Source organism: Elaeis guineensis, chromosome 10 (genome assembly GCF_000442705.2).
Source record: "Elaeis guineensis isolate ETL-2024a chromosome 10, EG11, whole genome shotgun sequence".
In the NCBI taxonomy this organism is placed as follows: domain Eukaryota; kingdom Viridiplantae; phylum Streptophyta; class Magnoliopsida; order Arecales; family Arecaceae; genus Elaeis; species Elaeis guineensis.
Window position 1 is genome coordinate 35,115,685 of NC_026002.2, and position 24,301 is coordinate 35,139,985.

Sequence of the window (24,301 nt, forward strand, 5' to 3'; positions counted from 1 at the left end):
AAAAGGCCCTGAGACGAAACAGAGAGCGGGTGGTTTTCGATTTTCTCGCCGCCGTACGAACCGAGAGGAGAGAGAGAGGCGTGAGGCGCTGTGAGAGAAGGAGCAGGAGCCTCCTGGACAGCGGTCGCCAGGCTCTTCAGGGGTTCAGGGGGGTCTCCAAGAGAGAGAGAGCTTTTGTGAGGGAAACTTTATGTGAGAGAGAATTGGGTGTACAAGGGTTGAGGGTGAGGTCTCCTCTTGTAAAATTTCTTTTTCATAGTGAAGTTTGCATGCCCCGTGGAGGCGAGCCCTTTTGTGGCTGATCCACGTATTTTGATTGTTTTTCCTTTTGTTTTGTTTCTTCTTTCTTCCTGCTGCATCGCGTGGTACTGAAAGGATCTTGGGAGGTGGTGTCCTGGCCAGACATCCACCCAACAAGTGGTATCAGAGCAAGACGGTACAAGGACGCAGATTGCAGTGGTGGTGAGCAAGACTGAAGATGGAGAAAACAGGAACAATCAAGATGGAGATCAACCAGTTTGATGGTAAGAGCAATTTCTCCTTGTGGCAGGCACGGGTGAAGGACGTACTCATCCAACAGGGGTTGATCGATGCTCTCTTGTACGATGAGAAGCCGACCACCATGGAGGTGCGGGATTGAAAACGGCTACAGATACAGGCGGTGAGTACCATCCGCATGTACCTGGCGGATGAGGTGGTGATCCATGTGCTGAGCGAGACTTCTCCGACGGTGCTGTGGTCGAAGCTCGAGGAGTTGTACATAGCGAAGTCTCTCACCAACACTCTTTTCCTCTGGAGGCAGTTTTACCAACTGCGGATGACTGAGGGACAGAGTGTGCAGGAGCATCTGAGCCACTTCCAGAAGATCCTCACCGACCTTCTCAGCGTTGGCGAGAACGTTGAGGAGAAGACCAGGGCGTTGGTTTTGCTGGCGTCGCTTCCCTCTTCGTACGAGTCCTTGGTGACTGCTCTTCTAGTGGGGAAGAGCACTATCAAGATGGACGAGGTCACCGCGGCGATACTCCAGAACGAGGTTCTCAGGAGGGAGAACCCAGCTTCGAGCTCAAGTGTCGATAGCTCAGCTTTGGTGACTTCTGGAGGTACAGGAGGCGGTAGACGGAGCGACAGGAGATCGCATCGAGGGCGGTCTAAGTCCAGGAGGGACTTGAGCAAAATCAGGTGTTACCGATGTGAGGAGTTGGGGCATCTAGCCAGAGATTGCCCTCAACTGAAAAATCAGACGGTGGCTGCTGTAGCGACGGCCGGCAGTGATTCAGATGGAGATGTCCTGGAGATATCTGACGAGGTATCTAATTCTTCCCAGTAGTGGATATTAGATTCTGCATGCCCCTATCATGTGTGTTGCAGAGAGGAGCAGTTTGACTCCCTGGAGAACAGTGAGAGCACTGTATATCTGCCGGATGGATCGAGCTATGCGATCAGAGGCATTGGGACGGTCAGCTGGAGGACACATGACGGTGCAGTGAGGAGATTGGGGGAGGTCCGATACATACCCGATTTCAGGCGGAATCTTATCTCACTTAGCAGACTGGATTCGAGAGGCTACAGGACAGTAGCTGGTGGAAGAATCCTGAGGGTGCTACGCAGCGATAGGATTGTGCTGGAGGGAAAGAAGGGGAGCAGAGGACATTATTACCTGGCAGGGAGCCCAGTGCGAGGTGGAGCATCGGGAGCCAGGTGGAGCCCAGAGCGAGGTGGAGCTCCAGGAGGCAGATCGGGCACGAGACAAGAGACTCGGGAGGACGAGAGGCGACGTCGCAAGGTAAGATTCCTATTGCCGCAGGATGATGCCCCGAGCAGGTCTCAGGTCAGGAGGAGCACAGCATGCGACGGAGATGGGATCGAGCAGCCTGGCTCGACTCCCATGTTTGCCCATCCATGATCAGCAGGCGATTGCCCCAGGGCATGGGGGCGAGGAGATCCAGAAGCTCTCAAAGTTTGGAGGAGGCCGAATATCGAGTCGAGGTGGAGATTGTTAGGATTTGATGCCTCGAGATTCAGCCCACATTGAGCCCACAGCGAGGTTCGCGATGAAAAATGGAGTCCAACGAGACCAAGATCACCTGAAACGGAGCTCAGATGGAGGAGATACGAGCTTATGAAGTCGGCACGAGAAATGAGGCGGCGGAGGACCACCGGCGACCGGCAGCGGCGCGGCCGCAGGCGGTGGCCCGCGCGGGACGCGCGACCCAGGCCCGCGCGGGGGGGCCTGCGGCCCAGGCGGGCGCGCGGCCCAGCCGGGCGCGCGGCCCAGCGGGGCGCGCGGCCCAGGCGCGTGCGGGCGCGGGCAGGTGCGGCCCAGGCCCGCGCGCGCGGGCCGGCCCAGGCCAGCGAGCTGCTGGCCCTTACCCCGGTCCACCGTGGACCGGGTGGTCCACGGAGCGGTCTGTGGACGGCGTGGGCGTTTCCCACGCGTTTCTCGCGGTCCACGGCCCTATTTCGTGGACCGGAGCGCGATCGGAGGGCCCAGGTGATTCCCGATCTTGATCCGACGGTCCAGGGGATTTTTGGCTTTGTTTAGGATTCCTAAACCCTCTCTAATCAAGGTTTAAAGTCAGTTTATGCCTTTAAAAGGCCCTGAGACGAAACAGAGAGCGGGTGATTTTCGGTTTTCTCGCCGCCGTACGAACCGAGAGGAGAGAGAGAGAGGCATGAGGCGCTGTGAGAGAAGGAGCAGGAGGCTCCTGGACAGCGGTCGCCAGGCTCTTCAGGGGTTCAGGGGGGTCTCCAAGAGAGAGAGAGCTTTTGTGAGGGAAACTTTATGTGAGAGAGAATTGGGTGTACAAGGGTTGAGGGTGAGGTCTCCTCTTGTAAAATTTTTTTTTCATAGTGAAGTTTGCATGCCCCGTGGAGGCGAGCCCTTTTGTGGCTGATCCACGTATTTTGATTGTTTTTCCTTTTATTTTGTTTCTTCTTTCTTCCTGCTGCATCGCGTGGTACTGAAAGGATCTTGGGAGGTGGTGTCCTGGCCAGACATCCACCCAACACTTTTAATGGCCATAAGAGCTTGTGGGCTGACATTTTATTTGACTGGACGAGCTATTACAGACACTTGAAGGTTTTTTTTTTTTTTGGTTAATTGAAGATTAGCAAATCCAGAGCTATTCCACTGCACATATGCTCCCGAGTAGATCAAGTCTATGCTTGCAAAACCAATAACTTTTTATTGATGACTGAAAATTGAAGGTCAGCACTTTTTAATACCCTCACTACAAAAAAAGACGTAATTACCGATTTTTTTTTGCCGACGCTTTTGGTAAGCGTCGGCAGGTTGCGCTGACCTGCCGACGCTTTTAAAAAGTATCGTTCGTTAACGATGCTTAAAAGCGTCGTAAACTTTGTGCGTGTCAACGCCGACGTTTTTAGAAAAAGCGTCGTTAAATAAATAAAATACCGACGCTTTTTAACGACGCTAAAAAGCGTCGGTTGGTTCGTTTAATACCCCCCTCCTCCCGTGCCCTAATCTATCTACCGCCGCCCCTTTAATTTCCATCCGTTCCTCCGCCGACCCCGGCCCATCTCCGCCGCCGGCACCGCACCCGCCGTCCACGCGCACCCGCCGTCCATGCCTCACCTCCGTCCGCCGCTCTCCTCTGCTACCGCGTCCGTCGACGCCGCGCCCGCGCGGTCCAAGCCATACGCCGTTCGCCACCCGACCGGCCCTCCTCCTCCTCCTTCCCTTGTTCGGCTGCTCCAAGCTTCCCACCATCCCACTTCGCCATTCGGCCACCCCAAATCGAAGGGAAACAAAGCCTGCTCGGCCGCTCCACAGAAATTTTGAAAGGTAAAATGTTTTCCCCATTTCACTTGTTTTTCTTTTCATTCATTCTTCTTTTCAGAGATCTGATGGGAAGGAGAACACCTGAGAGAGGGAGAGGGGGAGTTCTTAGGTTTCGGTTGGGGTTTGTGTGAGGGGTTTCTTAGGTTTCGTTGAGGAGAAGGGCCTGAACTTTCCGTCTCCACAGATGTAACGTGATAAATTATTTAACTTTGGACCATCTGTTACTCTGTTCTCACAGCTTAAGCACATATGTACATGCATGAAACCAGGAAATGTATAAAAAGTTCTATCAGTTACATGTTTGCATACATATACATGTACATAGGTATATCACACTGCCCCATTTCCCTGTCAGATTATTATATACATAAACAGATTAACCATAAGTCTGGGATCTAGTTATAAAGATTAGCTCGAAATTTACATATGAAATTCTTGGCAGACCTGAGGCTCTTGTCAACTTCATTAAACAATTTGTTTGTGAATGACTTGAGTTTGGGTCTCAGTTGAATATGCTACTCAAGCTTGGCATGATTATAAAACAGGTGAAGCTTGAGCCAGACTTCACTTCCTCGAGCTTGGCTTGTTTACGTCTCTAGCGATCATTTCTTCTCCATGATACTGATGAAATATATACATCCATAATTAGTAGTATTTAGATAATCCCTGAGGGATTTAGTACTGGTTCTTATTTCTTAATATTGTTTCCCTAAAGTCTTCAACTACTAAAAAGAGGTGCACTTGTCTTAAACTACTCAAAGGAAGTGTTCTGTGAATCTGTCCAAATTTTTTCATATGTTAATTCAATAGTTTGTGAAACAATTGTGGAAACAACATTCTTAGGCTTTAGATTTTAGTTTTTTTAATAAAATAAAATAACTGATTTCTCTTGTAAGAAAAAATTTATGCATTCTTACTTGAATGTTCATCTGAGAATAGGTTTCTCTTACTGTTTGTTCCATTGGATTTAATATAAACATTAGTATTTCTTTCTTGAAACATTTCTATGGTATTAAGAATGGTTTTATTATTTCTTATCATTGCTTATTTTCTCTTGTCCATACATCCAATCTCCCATTGATGGCCCTATCTTATTGAGGACATGCATGAATTGAGTGCACATGATGATATACAGATGCCCACAATACCATATGACAGGTATCAATAGAGTGACCATCATGACAGAGAGACACATGGGTGTATAAATATATGCTTTTGATTATGATATTTTGTACTTTGGATACAATTGTATATGATGAGTGCAGCTGGGCTCAACTTTCTTCTTCCCTCTTGAACCTGTGCATGGAAGGTAGAACTTTGAGGCAGGCAGAAAAAATAATTCTAAGTAAATTAGCATACCATGCATGCTTCTCAACCTTCCATTTTAAAGCAGAGCATTTTTTTTAGTAAGATGGATATACTATATGGAGAGCTTCAATTGAAGAGAAACAATAGCTTCTCAGTACTGCTACTCCCACTTTGTTATTTATTTACATTAATGTTGAAATGTCTATTGTAGAGAGTTCCTAATGTCTCAAAACTTGGGAGATGCTTCCTCAAAGATGTTCATCTCAACAATTCTCACATCACTTTACAGATATAATAGAACTAATTGATGGTGTATTTATTATTATTCTTCGAAAAAAATTGTGACAAGTTCTTTGCATAGTCAGATTATAAACATGTATCTGTCAGATTAGGAAAAGGAATATTCGTGAAGGATCATGAGTCAGGAATCATTAGGCACTGATTTACTACTCATAACAATGCATGTTAAAACTGAATTATATAAGTCCAATTTTGGGTGCTGATATTGAAAGCCCAACCGACATTGACAGTGACTACCAGCTATTTAATTCACTTGGTCCTCTCAATCCCACTCATTATCCATTAACTTGATTTTTTTACCACATCATCATTATTAGGAGAAGATAAGAATCAAATTGAAGTATGTAGTATTGAAATTACTGCATCAACTATATCATTGACGTCTTATATAGATGAAAAAAGTTACTGTACTTCAATATATAATGAAGTAAAATGTTCAATGTATATTAATATTTTTACATATATAATGCTTTGATATATGGGATAGGTTTAGGTAAAGTCAACCGATTTGGATTCGATTCGATCAAATCAAAATTGAACAATAAAGATTATACATTAATGATTTAAGCCATTAGATATGATATATTATCTTAAAACTACTTAAACATCGAAAATTATATGATTTGAAGATTCCTAACTTATACATCAAATGATTAAAAAATATATTTAATTTAATTTAGGTTATCCAATTTTTGACTACATAATGCATAGAATAGGACTTTCTAAATCATATAATTTTTTACGTACATACAAATTTGAGATAGTAGATCGCGTCCAACTATTTGAATCATCAATATAGAATCTTCATTATAAAGTTTTGATTTAATTGAACGTAAATCCAGTTACGATCAATCTCTTTCTACTTAAATTTTGTCTCTCTCTATATATATAGTATTTCATAGTTTCATGAATCCTGATTGATTGCTTATCTGACATGTGGCGCTCGTTATGTGGCTGGACCCTGATATCGTGTGGCCTACGTTATCCTTATCTTCGTGACTGATGAAGACTAAGCATCTGGATTAAGCTGGGCCAAGTTTCTTTGTCCACTACTCCCCAAGTTAATATCAGGTATTAAATCAAGTTAATTATGAATTAATTTTAAAAAAAATTACATTGCATAGAAATATAGACCCGTCTTTTGATTAATGTACATATTCTATTGTATCCGTACATTTATTTATTTTTATACGGGTAAAAGAATTATGTACATTGATCAATTGATTGTCCAGTATGGACAGTTTGGAAAATATGAGTAATTCTATAGGTCATTACCATAATCAAATGGTATGCTGACGGTTCGGAAAAAATTTCGGATGGTATTTTCCTTTTGTTCTTCCTATACGGAAGAACTAAGGGGAAATGCTGCCGAAATTTTTTTTGGCTCTTGTTGCATATCATTTGATTTCTGTAATTGACCTATAGAATTAATGCATTTTCTGAATGGGATAGGACCTTCTTTATCTATTAGTTGATGATAGCAAGCATTTACTATGTAAACTTTATCTAGCTGTTATTTTTTTAGATTTTATGAAATGACTGATATTTTTTACTCATTGCATTAATATAGATTGTATAATTTTTTTTATTTTTAGATAAATTACAAGTTCGGTCATTTTTATCCTACAATGGATAAAAGTTGGATAAATAAACCAAGGAATAGTAAAGAATATTTAGATGGAGTTCATGACTTCATTAAATTTGGTATGGAGAAAAGTAGTTTGAATGGAAAGATTTTATGTCCGTGTCGGAAATGTGTAAATAGTTCTTCTTTAGATCCACAAAATGTTGAAGAACATTTGGTATGGAATGGTTTTTTAAGAGGTTATACCGACTGGATTTTTCATGGAGAATCTATGTTGCCATCATCATGTAACCAACCCCTGACTCATTTTGGATCCACTAGCCTAGAAGACAATTCTGCAAGAGATGATGATATAAGGGGTTTGATCACAGATGCTTTTGGATTTGATGTTCAAAATTTAGGAGAATCCAGTAGTATACAAGAAACAGTTGGGATGTTTGATGGATGTACGCATACGGAACGTATGCATGTTGAGGAGCCCATACATACATCTAATGATGAGACAGCTCGTTATCACACCTTAATGAAAGATGCAGACGAAGAATTATATCCGGGTTGTACAAAATTTTCTAAGATTTCTTTTCTTGTACATTTATTTCATATAAAATATTTGAATGGATGGTCTGGAAAGAGTTTTACCATGCTGCTCAAGTTATTAAAGGATGCATTTTCAGAAAGCACACGTTTACCACCATCGTATTATGAAGCCAAGAAAGTAGTAAAGGAATTGGATCTTGGATATGAAAAGATTCATAGTTGTCCGAAAGATTGTATGTTATATCGGGGTGAAAACGCTAATCAAGAGTCATGCAATGTATGTGAATCTTCAAGATGGATAACACAAAAAGAAGATCGAGATGATGTACTGAATGAATTGGATGCAACGCGGAGTAAAAAGAAATCGGCCAAGGTATTGCGTTACTTTCCTCTTATACCTAGATTGAAAAGGATTTATGCATCATCAAAAACAGCTTCATCAATGAGATGGCATCATGAAGGACGTACAAAGGATGGAATGTTGAGACATCCAGCAGATAGTCTTCAATGAAAAGCATTTGATGATAGGCATCCTGATTTTGCCTCTGATGTTCGCAGTGTTAGGTTTGACTTAGCTTCTGATGGCTTCAATCCATTTTGGACCCTGAGTTCTACCTACAGCACTTGGTCAGTCGTTTTGATACCTTACAATTTGCCACCGTGGATGTGCATGAAACAATCATCACTTATCTTGTCAATGGTTATTCCAGGAGATAAGGGTCCAGGTAATAATATTGATATTTTTCTACAGCCTTTGATAGAGGAATTGAAACAGTTGTGGGAGGGTGTTGATGCATTTGATGCTTCCAACGGCCAAACATTTAAACTACGGGCAGCTTTGTTATGGACTATTAATGATTTTCCAGCATATGCCAATTTATCTGGCTGGAGTACAAAGGGACGGATCGCATGTCCTTATTGTGGAGATTCAACACATTCAATTTGGTTAAAACATGGAGGTAAATTTTGTTACATGGGACATCGTCGATGGTTGGAAGCAAATCATCCGTTTCGATTTCAGAAAGATTTGTTTGATGGTACTATAGAATTGGGATGTGCCCCTATTCCACCTTCTGGAACTGATGTTCATAGACAAATGGATGGCATGAATTACAGCTATGGTAAGCACTCAAAGTCCTCTAAAAAAAGAGGAAGGGATGATGTTGAAAGCTCAGTGCACGAAGGGTTACCAGAGGAAGTCAGTATCAGTACTATAGATGCAGAGGTGTTTCAAGATCCAGACAATTATTTCGAGGATGAAAATGAGGAAGACACACAGATAGCATCTACACAACAGCCAAGTAAACATTTATGGAAAAAATGAAGTATCTTTTTTGACTTACCTTATTGGAAACATAATCTTATTCGGCACAATCTTGATGTCATACATATAGAGAAGAATGTTTGCGATAATTTACTTGGAACATTTTTAAACCTTGATGGAAAGAGCAAAAATAACATAAAGGCACGTCTTGATTTAAAAGAAATGGATATCCGACAGAAACTTCATCCTAAAATGCTTGCTAATGATAGAATTTATGTGCCTCCTGCATGTTACACAATGTCTGCTCGAGAAAAGGATAATTTTTTGGGAGTTTTGAAAAGTATCAAAGTACCCGATGGATATGCATCAAATATTTCATGATGTGTGCATCTAAAGGATCGAAAACTTTCAAATCTTAAAAGTCATGATGGTCACATATTGATGCAAGATATTTTTTCAATAGCTTTAAGATCGTCATTGCCGAAATAAGTTGTTACAATTGTACTTCGATTATCGTCATTCTTTAAGGCATTATGTTCCAAAGTTATTGATCCTCGGAAACATGATCAGTTAGAATCCGATATTGCAATTACACTTTGCCAGATGGAAAAGATTTTTCCTCCTGGATTTTTCACTATTATGGTACATCTGCTCATTCACCTAGCTTCAGAAGTTAAAGTTGGTGGACCGGTACATTATAGATGGATGTATCCTATTGAGAGGTATTATTACAAACCTTAAATCTTTTGATAATTTTATTAGAAACAACAGCATACTGATATTTTAATAAATATTTAATTCTTGAAGGTATCTTGTGCGTCTTAAAGATTATGTGCGAAATAGAGCCTATCCTGAAGGCTCGATTGCTGAAGCATATATTGCGGATGAATGTTTGACATTTTGTTCAAGATATCTTCAAGGTGTAGAGACTATTTTTAGTCGACCTCAATGACATAATGACTTTGTGGAGAATGCAGAACTGTATAAGTTCTTAACTGCTGGAAAATTCTTGGGAAGAGCTGAAAGTATTGTACTTGATCAAAAATCCTTAGCACAAGCACATCGTTATGTGTTACTTTATAGTGACATAATATCTGACCATCGCAGGTTAGTATATTTAAGGAATGACATCAAAATTTAAATTTTATATTAGATATAATGTTCTAAATGATATATTTATATTTTATGCAGTGAATTTTTAATTTATCAGAGACGAGCCAATCATAACATTCATCCTAATGCAAGGATTGAACAACGATGGTTGGTCGAGTTATTCTCTATGTGGCTTTCGAATTAGGTGTGATTTATATTTAATTATGGGATATATTAATTTTTGATACATATTTAATATCAGATAACTCAACTGCACTTCGTCATATCATTTTTTGTTAGGTATCAAAGATGATGGAGACAAATAATTCAGATGAACTAATAGCTCTTGCTCGAGGACCTAACAAGATTGTGAATAGATATAACAGTTTCATAATTAATGGCTTTAAATTTCATACTAGAGAACGGGAGAAATTTAGAAAAATACAGAATAGCGGTGTTATGGTGGAAGCGGATGGAAAATCCTATTATGGTGCACTTAAAGATATCTATGAGTTGGATTATTATGAAAAATTTAAAGTAGTACTGTTTAGATGTGATTGGATAGACATAAACTCACCAAGGAGTTTGAAACAAGATGCAAATGAATTTACACTTGTAAATTTTTCAAGGTTGATACACACTGGTGTGTTATTGAAGGATGACCCATTCATTTTTTCATCTCAAGCTCGTCAAGTATTTTATGTACAAGACGCAAAAGATAAAGATTGGTTTACTGTCATCAAAACAAAATCTAGAGACTTATATGATATGGGAAACCAAGTGGAGGATGATGACGATGACACTTATACACAATGTATGCCCTACAATTTTGTGCCAGCTGATGATTTAAATGCTACGACGACGTTGGTTAGAACAGAATTCGAAGAAAACACTACTGCTTGATTGTTACTGGTAATAATTATTTATGATGTATATATTTTACATTAATTATTGTATTATTTTACTCCATATATTAACTGATTCTACCTTTTATTTATATAAATGCTAGGTGACATCATGCGTCGCAGGGGACGATATGCTGGTGTGCAGTTCCAGTTTTCACAGACAGAGGCCGGTACGTCTTCTTCAGCACAGCAGCCTGAGGCCAGTTCAGCTGCACAGCATTCTGAGCCCTGTCCTTCATCATCAGCATAGCACGATCCTCCTGTTCATCAGCCAGATGATGAGATACACGTGCAGGGTATATATTGTCTTTCATGTAATTTTTTTTTTATTTCATTTTATGTATATTTATGATATAGTTACTTTTATGTATTTTTTGCAGACGGATCCGGGAGAGTACGCCCCAGACGCGGACCCACAGTAGTACGAGATGTGTGGCAGATGCGTGAGGGCGAGAGGATTGTTGTGGAGTGCAATCAGCTAGGTCAGCCAATTAAGAAAGCTGCCTGCTTATTGACTTCATTTTTGGAGACTGTTGCTCGGAGGCCTCAGCTATGTCCGTTGGGCTATGCAAAATGGAATGACATGCTTCCAACGTACAAAGTTGAGCTCCTCCGAGTTATAGAGGTAATGAATTGATGTTCATACTGTATATTAATTGTTAATCATTTATATAATTTATTTCATTTAATTTTTTTTTTATAGAGCAAGTTTGTTCTCCCTCCATCTACTCATGATTTTGTAATGAAGTCTCTCAACCGCAAATGGAAAGAATATAGAGCACAATTGAAGAAGGACTATATGAGACAGGGTATGACAGAGGAGGAGGTTGCTAGGAATTATCCTCCTGATGTACCCCCTCATCAGTGGATGGAGTTGGTTCATTATTGGTTCTCCGAGAGGGCACAGGTATATTATCTGCTTATTATCTTTTTTTCTAAATATTTTATAAAAATATTGATTTTTATTATATATTATATATATAACAAGTTCTTTACTTTATTTTACAGACTTATTTTGCTATTGGTAGAGCTGCACGAGCAGCTCAGTCTGTTCCTCATACATCGGGGTCGAAGAGTTATGCACGACTCCGACAGGAGTTTGTATATTTCTTAAACTTTCATAATTAACTTTTAATTTTTATATTAAAATATTTATATAACTAATATCATTATGTATCATGGACCATGTCTGTATCATGATACTCATATATTTTTTTAAATTATTATAATTGTTTGCTTAAAATTGAAATTATTTGTGTAGGTGGATGAGCATGGGAGGGAACCCGGACAAGTGGAGTTTTACCGGATGACTCATACTCATCAGGATGGTACTTTTGTTCGAGATGAGTCGAGAGATTTATATGTACGACATTATTAATATTCTATTTTTTGCAATGATTTAAATTTAATTTTGTTAGCTATTAATGTATAACTCTTGTTTTCAAAAAAAATACAGGAGAGGGCTACATCTCTCATTGCGGAGCGTGACGACGAGTCCGCAGCATCTACGCAGTAGAGCCGCATCGAGGTCGAGGTGTTCACAGAGTTGATGGGACCAGAGCGCTACGGCCGAGTGAGGGGTTATGGAGTAGGAGTCACCCCCACTCAGTTATTTGAGGTTAGTAGATATACGCAGCATGCTGCAGCAGATGCTCAGGATTCACGCGTTCGCAGACTCGAGGCGGAGATACAGGAGATTAGACAGAGTCGTGCCACTAAGATGGAGGAGATGCGACAGAGCCGTGCCGAGATGCAGGCCATGAGGGGACAGATTGATCACCTTACATCTTTATTAGAGATGTATGGTTCATCTCAGGTAAACACATAATATTAAATATATATTTTTGTATTAATTTAATGATTTATATATTTTTATTTATAGATATGCAAATCATGCTTTTGATATGTTTCTTGTAGGCTCCTGGCACATCAGGCACCCGCCGAGATAGCGGTACGTCACGTGGAGACAACGACGACCATCCGCCTGCAGATTGATATTATTTTATTTTTATTATATTTTTAATATTTATTTATATTACTCTTGATTGTAATGGATGATTAGTACTTTATTTTTATTTATATAAAATATTATCTTTTGGTTTGGTTAAATTTTCTATTTAAGTTTGCTTTTGATGTGAATGGTGGTGATTGTACAGGTGTGAATGTGGTGATTGTACAGGTTTATGTTCGAATAATTGATATAATTTCGTATAGGAATGTATGTATTCTTTTTTTTTTTGTAGATAATACCTATATTTTTTTTTTCTCTTAAAACCTTTAACGACGCTTATAAGCGTCGTTAAAATTATTTTAACGACGCTTATAAGCGTCGTTAAAGATAAAAAAGCCGACGCTTCGAAAAGCGTCTTGGTAGAGTGGATGACGCGGAGTCATTAACGACGCTAAAAAGCACCGTTAAAATTATATTTTGCGATGCTTTAAAGCGTTGTTAGAAATATATTTAACGACGCTTATAAGCGTCGTTAAGACAAGTTTAACGACGCTTATAAGCGCCGTTATAGTTAAATTTTACGATGCTTTAAAGCATCGTTAAAAAATAACGATGCTTTTAAAAAGCGTCGGCGCTTTTCATCTCCACTCTTACATAGGCGATGCTTTGCCGACGCTTTTCGAAGCATCGTAAAGCTAAATAGCGACACTTATTAGCGTCGTAAAATAACATTAATAGCATCGTTAATGACCATTTTCTCTGTAGTGCCTCGATCTCTCATCTAAGAGGCGATAGTGTATCCTCCTGAGCTCCAAGCTCTCAGACTGAGTCATGGTTTTTCATACATAGCAATGCCATCCACCACTTGAACCAACTCCATCATTCCTTAGTTTTGCAATCTCACACCTCGAGTTATTTAAAATTTAGATCCATCCTTCTTAAGAAATGATAATGCTAGGAATATTGCCATGGGAGATGGTACCTCTCTCGCAAGAGTTGCTTGGGATGCTAGGCCCATTTCGAGTGCTTTTGATGCATTTTTTTCTTTTAACAATCAATGTAGTTATCATATTTGATTAATTGTGTATATATAATATGTCTAGCAACATTTTTTTTTCCTTCTCTCTTCTAACTAAGATATGAAGGACCTAGTTGATGAAAATTAAATCTAGATCTCTTTTATCAAAACAAGTGACTTCATTGATTTTGTCAGTGAAGAAAAAATGGATAGTTTAAAATATATATTTTTAAAAATTTAATTATGAAATAATAAAAAATTAAATATTTTAATTTTCTAAATATGCTTTAGATCAGATCTAAATTATCATCAAAGATCTATGAAATAAAAATTTTACATATAAAATCTGATATAAAATAGAAAACTGCATCGATCACATCGATGCCCTGAATCTGATCTAACTTTTAGATTATGTCGGTAAAGTTTAGAACTCATCACATTTTTGCGGATCGATGATCTCCACTGCTGGCAAGTATAGTACAAAGCTTTTACTGATGTCAAGCAGCCATACAGGTCGTCCGTCCTCCACAGATTATCTACTTGAAGCTCTGATCGGATCTTCCTTTGCAAAAGTGCTAGCTTGTGTCGAAGGCTCTGGATGGCTGATCCAAGCTCCTTTTTCGGATCTCCTGGACTTCTTCGGATCAGAAGATGAAGCTTTACGAGGAGGTGGTGGTGTGAAAGATTGGACAAGACTCACTCTTGAATTTTTCTTCTCACAAAACTTAAAGATGAAACCCTAGAACCCACAGCTCACGCCCGAGAGGAAGAACACTTCCTTTGTTTCTCACGCACGGAAGTCCAACCCACTCTCAACTTTTTACATCCCCTCTCTCCAATTTTTCACGTCAAAAATTACTTCTAATCTCGCACAAAACTGATCCCTTTTTAAGGTTGGCGTCCCATGGAAGATAAGGATAAGAATAAGGTAGTTTCAGTTCAAATTCAAGTGTTGGTTGATCTTTATCGTCAACTCAAATCAAATTTGAATTAAATTTTGAACCAAACTTTATCCTTATCTTATAAACTCAGAGAGGGGTCAACCAATATCAGAATGATGCAAAAAATCTCACATAAAAATACTTTATGCATGGAGAAATGTGGTGGCATGAAGAGGAGAGAGTCCAACTCAATTTGGACTATAGGTTTTCATTCAAATTCAAACCAATTTGAACTCAAATTTAAATCAACCAATTTCTAATTCAAAAGGATATAGATGAAGATGTGTGAAAAGCTTCTGAGCATGAAAAAACATTACATAAAATATTTCTCATGAAAGAATAAGAGGGCGCAGATAAAGGAGGTGCAAGAGATTCGAATTCGAATTATTTTTCTCATCCAATTAGATTCTTAACCCAACCAAATTAGGTTAAACCCAATTGGACTATTAAACCTAATCTAATTAGGTAGCAAATAGCTTTGATCAAATCCTAATTAAATCAAAAATTAATCGAGCTCAAGTCCTGATCATATCAGGAATCGAACATCCTTAGCGATTAGATCATCTCATAACCTAATCGGATCAAACCAAATTAAATCCAATTCAATTAGATTCGATCCAAACCTCAATACTCAATCAAATTGAGTTAATTAGCAATCTAATTACTAATCAATCTTCTTATAATTCATCAATAATTAGCAAATTGATTTATTGCAACTTTTGCACAGAGTTAATCATCAATCGAATTGATTATTTTATCTTGGAACGATTCTTAATCGTTGATCAGCCATATAATCAGTCAGAAATTTCTTTTGAGTATGACCCCATAGGTTCGAGCCTAAGCTGGTAGTATGAGAACAATCTTCTTATACCAATCAAAGTGACAATCTGGCAATGATACCCGACGTCCGGACAAGTCAAAAGATTGTAAAGCATCATTCAAGAACCTATTGGCATACGGTTATCGTATAATTCATTTCTTTGACCCAAATGCTCAAGGTGACCTAAGGTTTAACAACTAACCCTGATATGGTCATCCACATTGTATTTCAATTTTCAAAATCCATCACATAGATTACTTCGGCCAAGATTTTACTAAATTAAAACATACTTATACATTAACTCCTACTTATTTGGAGGGATCAATTCTATCTTAACTCACACACCGACTTCGTAAGTACTTGACTATGCCCAGAAACCTTTCATCACTGAATTAAAAATTCAGGTAGTCTAGCACCAAAGCATAGTGAGTTGCTTGTAACTCACCGTGGTGATCTCAAGTCGGAGGGATACTTATACCCATATCCTTCGCGAGCTATTCTTGACAGCAGAGTGCTCAGCAATTGGTCACATTCAGTGAGATGTACTTCTACGTCTCACTTGCATGCCATGTTAGTATCTTCACACTCCTTGGTTAAGAGGACAACCAACGTACATGGCACACAATGTATCACGCCCCAAATTCGGGACATAACATGGCCATGCTACCGAGGGATGGACCCACAATAACACGAAGCCAAAATTCATCTTCTTAAATATCATAACAGGTGTATCACAAATAAATGTAATAATAAAGTTCAATTCAAATATTTAATTAAACCAAAACTGGTTCAGAGCATCTAAATCTAAAGATGAAATAATTCAAGTCTTAAAATTCATAATGACTACAATCCATAAACATAAACTGAATTTTTAGTGTAAAATTTTCAAGCTTGCTTTGCTGATCCCCAAGCCTGAATTCTCTTTCCATCAGTCCTAGCCTTATTTCTCTGTACATGAAAAAGAAAATAAAAAGAATATGAACTACACCAGCTCAGTAAGTAGACTTCCGCTTCCTTACCGGATCAAGCATAAGTTTTCTATGATAATGCATCATTTAACAAATAACAATTATTGTAAAAATAAATATTTCATAGAGCATATAATAAAATAAGTTATAAGCTCATCATGTATGCATAAATCATGTATATTTCACAATTATGAATCGTAAATCATTTTCATCATGTATTCATGTCATGTTTCAAAATATTGCTCACAGACATTCGTGCTGTTGGGTATAAAATACCCACAGCCGAAGTCCTCAGTGGAATCGACTACACGATAACTTCACCCGGACTCCTACGGGAGCCGGGCTCCGTCACCGAGAACTCCAACAGCTTCAGCCGCAAGCAGACTCCGCCCGGACTCCTACAGGAGCCGGGCTCCGCCGCCGACATCGACTACAGGACAGCTCCGCCCGGACTCCTACGGGAGCCGGGCTCCGCCGCCGACATCGACTACAGGACAGCTTCGCCCGGACTCCTATAGGAGCCGGGCTCCGCCCTCAGCATCAACCGCTGGTAGGCCTCATCCGGACTCCTACGGGAGCCGGACCTCCCCTCTGACTTTAATTACAGGGAGACTTCGCCCGGACTCTTATGGGAGCCGGGCTTCATCCTCGACGCCAACAGCTTCAGCCGCAAGCAAACTCCGCCCGGACTCCTACGGGAGCCGGGCTCCACCGCCGACATCGACTACAGGGCAGCTTCGTCCGGACTCCTACGGGAGCCGGGCTTCGTCCTCGACTCCAACGGCTGCAAGACAGACTTCGTCCGGACTCCTACGGGAGCCAGACTCCGCCGACAACTCCGACCTCAAGTTGACTCCGCTCGGACTCCTATGGGAGCCGGGCTCCGTCCTCAACGTCAACTGCTGGTAAGCCTCGTCCGGACTCCTACGGGAGCCGGACTTCGCCTTTAACTTTGATCGCAGGGAGACTCCGCCCGAACTCCTACGAGAGCCGGGTTTCGTCCTCAACTCCAACAGCTACAAGCAGACTTCGTCCGGACTCCTACGGGATCCGGACTCCGTCAACAACTTCAACCGCAAGTGGACTCCGCCCGGACTCCGATGGGAGCCGGGCTCCACCCTCGACGTCAACTGTCGGTAAGCTTTGTCCAGACTCCTACGGGAGCCGGACTTTGCATCTGATTTTGATTGCAGGGGATTCCACCCGGACTCCCACGGGAGCCGGGCTCCACCCACTACCCCAACCGCAAGGAGGACTCCTCCTGGACCCTTACGTGGGGTCAGACTCCGACCACAGCCGAACTTTAGCCGACAAATCTGCACTCCCAGGCCACAATCACGGCCACGATTCTGCTACACTTCCTGCGGCGGATTCCGCGCAGCTCCACCACTCCCTGACAGGCCGCAGTAACGATCGCAGTGCTGCTCCACTCCCTGCGACGGATCCCACGCGGCTCCATTACTACCTGACAGGCCACGATAAACGGCCGCGATCCTGCTTCACCTCCTGCAACGGATACCGCGCGATTTTTCCATCCGCTGGCAAGTCACGACAACAAACGCCGCCCCACTTCACGCGGTAAACTTCACGTGGCACGCCCCAGTGATAGCCACGGGTCCATTCCACTACTCTTCGCAGCAAACTCCGCCTGACCCCGGGCAGTCCACTGCCAGACGGTTACAAACGTCGCCATCAATCCGTTGCTTCCTCCGCCTATAAAAAGGAGACCCAGATACGTTATTCTATAAGCTCATTTCTTATCTCAAAACTCTGCTAAATTCTTCGTTCGAGCACTCCATTCTTGTTGAGGCAGAGAACTGACTTGAGCGTCGGAGGGTCTTGCCGGAGCAACCCCACCTCCGATTTAGACTTCCTTTGCAGGTCCCGGCGGCGACCGCGGCTTCCCCGACTCTAGCTTCTCCGGCGCAAGCAGATTTTTGCACCAACAGGATTGGCGCTAGAGGAAGGGTCTGAGCCTTCGCGGTACCCTTATTCTTAAAGGAGTGTTCAACGGAGCCGCCTCCAATCGTCTCTCCGACACCCACTCCTAATTTTCCCCCGCGAGATCCACGCTCGATGCCTCCACGCAAGGCATCCACACGACGGTCCACGGCCTCCGCAGCCAGATCTCAGGCTCCGGCCTCCCCTCCTATTTCCCAGCCTCCTCCTCCTCCTCTGGCGGCGGCGGTCGGCGTGGAGCAATTTGACTTGCTGGCACAGCAGGTCAGAGGCCTCATCGAAGCTGTGCAAGCAATGCAGCAGCAGCAACCGCAGGCGTCGGCGCATCCGAAAAGGGCATCTCCGGAATGTCAGAACCCGACGGCGGGGTGGGCCACCTGGGCCAGCCGCCCCGTCCTTCCCGGGAAAACAAATCCGAGGGTAGAAAGCCCTCAATCGGACCACGACTCTACCCCTGGAAGATCCCTGCCCCCGCTCTGCCAGAGGACCCTCGAGACTCGAAGTCGAGAGGATTTCCTGGACCGGAGGCTCCAGGAGATGAACCGGCGGATTGAAGAACTCCGCCACGCGCCCCCCGCTCATGGTGAGGATATTTGTACTGACCCTCCCTTCTCTCAAATGATCATGCAGGAACCGATCCCGCCAAACTTCAAGCTTCCCCAGTTCGAAAGCTACGACGGGACTTCGGACCCGGTTGATCATTTGGAGGCCTTCCGAACGATGATGCTGCTTCACGGTGCTCCTGACGCCATCTTATGCCGGGCTTTCCCGTCTACTTTGAAGGGAGCAGCGAGGAACTGGTACTCGGCTTTGAAGCCGGGCACTATCTTTTCCTTCGATCAAATGAGCCACCAATTTGTGGCCCATTTTGTCAGCAGCCGGGGCCTCCGGAAGGGTTCGGAGTCCCTCATCAACATCAAGCAGAGGGAAGGAGAGTCCATACGGGCCTACGTCAACCGCTTTAACATCGCGGCGTTGGAGGTCCGGAACTTGGACCAATCAGTTGCCATGGCCGTCCTGAAAGGTGGCCTTCAGAAGAATGATCTTTTATTCTCCCTGGAGAAGAAGTACCCCAGAGATTTTGTCGATTTACTGGCTCGGGCTGAAGGATACGCCCGAGCGGAAGAAGCCTTCAAAATGAAGGACGAAGAGACAGCAAGGGAGCGTCAAGCGGGAGATTCGAGTAAGCCCGCAGTTGAGAAAAGGTCAAAGGAAGCCCGGCCACATTCCCGATCCCCTCCTAGACATAAGCGCGCCCATACTCCACCCCGGGCACGCAGGCAGAGGAGCCCGGACCGCGGGGTTCGGCGGGGCTCCCCACCAGGGAGATTTCGCAACTACGCCCCCCTCAACGCCTCGAAGGCCCAGGTATTAATGGAGGTCAGGGAGCAACTCCCTAGACCGGAGAGGATGCGCACACACCCCAGGAAGCACAACCCCAACAAGTTCTGCCTCTACCACCGCGACCACGGCCACGACACGGAGGAATGCATCCAGCTCCAAGATGAGATCGAGGAGCTCATTCAGCGAGGTCGACTCGACAGATTCATCCGCCGCAGGCCTGAGGGTAGAGGAGACCGGCCAAGAGCCCTCCCACAGCCTGAACCGCAGAGAAGGGAGGAGCAACCCGGGGACCGGCCTCCCACCGGGACCATCGACTCCATCACCGGAGGGCCTCAAGGAGGAGCGAAAAAACTGTAAATGTATCACTTACGATTTCACCTTGAATCTACTTTCCTTTCTACCTAACATGCCCTTCCCACCTGGCGTGGATTTATTATGACTGGATACGATCCCTCCAAAAATGAAGCCATGTCAGGAACAGGAGGAGAACCTCGTCCTGACATGAGCGAAGTCAAAGGCCCGGTTCTTTTAGACCGGATGGGGGGAGAGGCCTTACAACGCCCTAATGCGCCCCCACAGCCATGTCAGGAACAGGAGGAGAACCTCGTCCTGACATGAGCAAAGTCAAAGGTCCGGTTCTTTTAGACCAGATGGGGGGAGAGGCCTTACAACGCCCTAATGTGCCCCCACAGCCATGTCAGGAACAGGAGGAGAACCTCGTCCTGACATGAGCAAAGTCAAAGGCCCGATTCTTTTAGACCGGATGGGGGGAGAGGCCTTACAACGCCCTAATGCGCCCCCACAGCCATGTCAGGAACAGGAGGAGAACCTCGTCCTGACATGAGCAAAGTCAAAGGCCCGGTTCTTTTAGACCGGATGGGAGGAGAGGCCTTACAACGTCCTAATGTGCCCCCACAGCCATGTCAGGAACAGGAGGAGAACCTCGTCCTGACATGAGCAAAGTCGAAGGCCCGATTCTTTTAGACCGGATGGGGGGAGAGGCCTTACAGTGCCCTAACGCGCCCCCACAGCCAGGCTGGTAACGAGGGGAGAACCTCACACCGGCTCGAGCAAAATGGAAGGCCCGGACTCCTACGGGAGCCGGGTTCCACCCGCAAAGAGGACTTCACCCGGACTCCTACGGGAGCCGGGTTCCGCCCGCGAGGAAGACTTCACCCGGACTCCTACGGGAGCCGGGTTTCGCCCGCAAGGAAGACTTCACTCGAACTCCTACGGGAGCCGGGTTCCGCCCGCAAAGAGGACTTCATCCGGACTCCTACGGGAGCCGGGCTCCGCCCGCAAAGAGGACTTCACCTGGACTCCTACGGGAGCCGGGTTCCGCCCGCGAGGAAGACTTCACCCAGACTCCTACGGGAGCCGGATTCCGCCCGCAAGGAAGACTTCACCCGGACTCCTACGGGAGCTGGGTTTCGCCCACAAGGAAGACTTCACCCGGACTCCTACGGGAGCCGGGTTCTGCCCGCAAAGAGGACTTCACCCGGACTCCTACGGGAGCCGGGCTCCGCCCGCGAGGAAGACTTCACTCGGACTCCTACGGGAGCCGGGTTCCGTCCGCAAGGAAGACTTCACCCGGACTCCTACGGGAGCCGGGTTCCGCCCGCAAGGAAGACTTCACCCGGACTCCTACGGGAGCCGGGTTCCGCCCGCAAAGAGGACTTCACCCGGACTCCTACGGGAGCCAGGTTCCGCCCGCAAGGAAGACTTCACCCGGACTCCTATGGGAGCCGGGTTTCGCCCGCAAGGAAGACTTCACCCGGACTCCTACGGGAGCCGGGTTCCACCCGCGAGGAAGACTTCACCCGGACTCCTACGGGAGCCGAGTTTCGCCCCCCAAGGAAGACTTCAGCCGGGCTCCTACGAGAGTCGGGCTCCATCCATGACTTCTGCAGTGAGGGCTAATGGTGGCGAAACCTGGCCGGCTAACAAGATCAGATGAAAGGAAAAAGCTCCCTCCCAACGATGTCAACATCAGGCAAGACAGATGGCAAGAAAGGTTCGGCAGACAGCGATATTAGTGCAGCGCGCGGACGAGGTAACGCAAAATATTTTTTTTATTCCATTTTCGATATACACACTACAAAGCCAGGAAGGCCAAGGAAAGGAGGGCAAAATGACAAAAAGGAAGTAACTACATGATAAGACAGAAAGGCAAAAAGAGCTCTAAGGAGGCCCTGCTCCCTCCGACCTAGAGTTATCTATTCCGTCCCTCAACCAGGACTGCCTCAGATTCTCTATTTCTCCTTCTAGCTCTTCCCTCTTTCGCAGTGCGTCCTGGAGCGCCCGACGAAGTTGCTGGCTCTCGGCCTCCGCTTCTCGACGTCTCTTCCTCAAAACTTCGGACTCCGCCTCCGCGTCTGCGATGGCCCGCCGCTCAAGTGCCAGTTGGATCTTCACTTGTTGCAGCTCGACTGACTTCTCCCCGAGGGAGACAGAAATCCCTTCAACAGTGCCTCTCAGGGCTTGGAGCTCTTCAGAATCTTGGGCGGAAGTAAGCTGCGCCCTGTTAGCCAGCTGCCTCTGGAGACGAACGACTTCGTCGGCCGTCGTCCGGAATCTTCCTTTATACTCTTCCACCTGCCGGCGCCAGCTGGCCCGCTGAACGTCATGGCTCATCTCGACGTCCTGAAGCTGCTTCTGAAGGTCGGAGACCTTCTGCGACCACTTCTGTTCATCATCGACCCGGGCCAGGAGCCGGGATGAATTTTCTTCCAACTGGCCGATCTTCCTCTTCGCAGCTGACAGTTCCACCTTAAGGGCGTTGATCCTGGCTTCTTGAGCCCAAATACGGTCGCTGGTGCTCTTCTTGCACTCCTCGAGTTCCTTTGCGAAGTTCGCCTTCCTCCGGCTGTAATCCATGATCGCCTTCACATGGAGACTCCGAAAGTGGGCGGCCTCAGCGGCGGCTTCAGAATGGCCTTCTCTCGATTTGCGGAGTACGCCTTCCATCTTCTTCAACTTCTTCGTCAGGTGAAGGACCTCCTTTTTCAACCGCTGGATTGTCGATTTCAATGGGACCCCCAGGGGCAAGGGGAGTGCTTCTGCAGGGCACTGCCATCGGAAGGCAAAAGCATCAGGGAACGACTCATTGCAAAGAGAAAAGCAGAAAGAAGGAGGAGGGGGAAGGAGAAGCCATCCACAACAAGAAATTCGACTTTATTGATTGAATAATTGTGAAGACAAACAGAAAGAAAATATTGCGACAAAATAAGGGCACAAGATCAGAGGTCTCAGACCTCAGGGGCGGAAGGTGGAGAACCCGACGCGGGGGGTGCGACCGCAGTGGCAGCAGACGAGGGGCCGGCCTCGTCTTCGGATTCCTCGAGGAAGTCGAGGTCGAGCTCGAGAAATTTGCTAGCCACCTTCTCTTGGCAGAGCTCGAACCCCTTGGTGAATGCCTCCTGGCCGAACTGGACATTCAGGTCCCTCATCTCCACGGAGGCCTTGAATTCCTCCACCGCAAGGGCCCTGGCCTCCGAGACCAGGACCGGAGTTTGCTCGACCAAATGGGCGACCTCGGCCTCCGCCTTCCTCACCGACTCCTCCAGGATCTGCCTCTCCTCTTCCCGGGCCTGCTTCTCTCTTTTCAGGGCCTCCTGGAGGGCGGCTACTTCAGCCGACTTCGCTTGGAGGCGGGCAACCTTGGCTTGGCAGCGTTCCTCCACCTGGAGGATGTCCCTCCTCATGCGGCTCACCACCTCGATATAGGCAAAGAGCTGGTGCCCAATCTGCAAGGACGGATAGAGAATTACGACAGAGGCCGAGTGACTGTGTAAATAAAGATCCGTTTACCTCGAGGAAGGACCCCAAAGAGTCCCAAGCCCGCTGCTCAGGATCGGCGCGGTCGATCCTCCCCACGACGTCGGACAGGATGCAGCCGTCGATCAACCGCCTGATCAAGTCCCTATCGTTGAAGGGATTCTCCGATCCCTCCTCGGAGCAGACGGACTCGTCTACAGCAGCTCGGTGGCTACTCGCCCTGCGAGCCACCGATTTCCTCCTCCTCCCCGCGGCGAGCGCCTCCGTGGAGCGAACCCCCGGAGCGGGGGCCCCAGTCGGCGGGCTCCTCGAGGAGGCCCGGGGAGCCACTGGCTCGGCATCTGAAGGAATGTCGATGGCCGGGGCCGCCTGGACGGGCGCAGCCAAGCTCGTCTCCTCCGCCCTGGCCCTCTTCGCCGATCCGGAGGCTGCCGCACCCTTTCTCTTCTGAGCTCTCATGCCCCTGGCGAGCATCCGCGTTGCTTCGGCATCCATTGCTAAAAAAAAAAAAAAAAGGAAAAGAAAGAGAAGAAAGAAGAAAAAGGGAAAAAAAAAGCAACACCGATCAATCAAGAGTCAAAAAAAAAAAAAGAAAGAGAAAGAAGAGAGTGGGAAGGAAAAAGAAGTAAAGAGAAGAAGAAGAGGAAGGCAAGAAAAGAAAAGATAAGACGAATACTCGCTGGATCCTGGGGGCTCAGGCCGATGTTGAAAAGAAGCTACTCCCTCAGAA

The 24,301-nt window shown here is 45.1% G+C and overlaps 2 long non-coding RNA genes across 2 annotated transcripts; both read left to right on the top strand.

Moving 5' to 3' along the window:
• Positions 1 to 6,349: 6,349 nt before the first annotated feature.
• Positions 6,350 to 11,701, top strand: LOC140852085 (uncharacterized). Its single transcript, XR_012134979.1, has 4 exons — positions 6,350 to 6,481; positions 10,898 to 11,089; positions 11,174 to 11,418; positions 11,497 to 11,701. It is a non-coding gene; the product is annotated as an uncharacterized lncRNA (long non-coding RNA).
• Positions 11,702 to 11,796: 95 nt separating this feature from the next.
• On the top strand, positions 11,797 to 12,557 carry LOC140851909 (uncharacterized). The gene is made up of 3 exons (XR_012134668.1): positions 11,797 to 11,894; positions 12,055 to 12,156; positions 12,250 to 12,557. It is a non-coding gene; the product is annotated as an uncharacterized lncRNA (long non-coding RNA).
• The last annotated feature ends 11,744 nt before the right edge of the window (positions 12,558 to 24,301 follow it).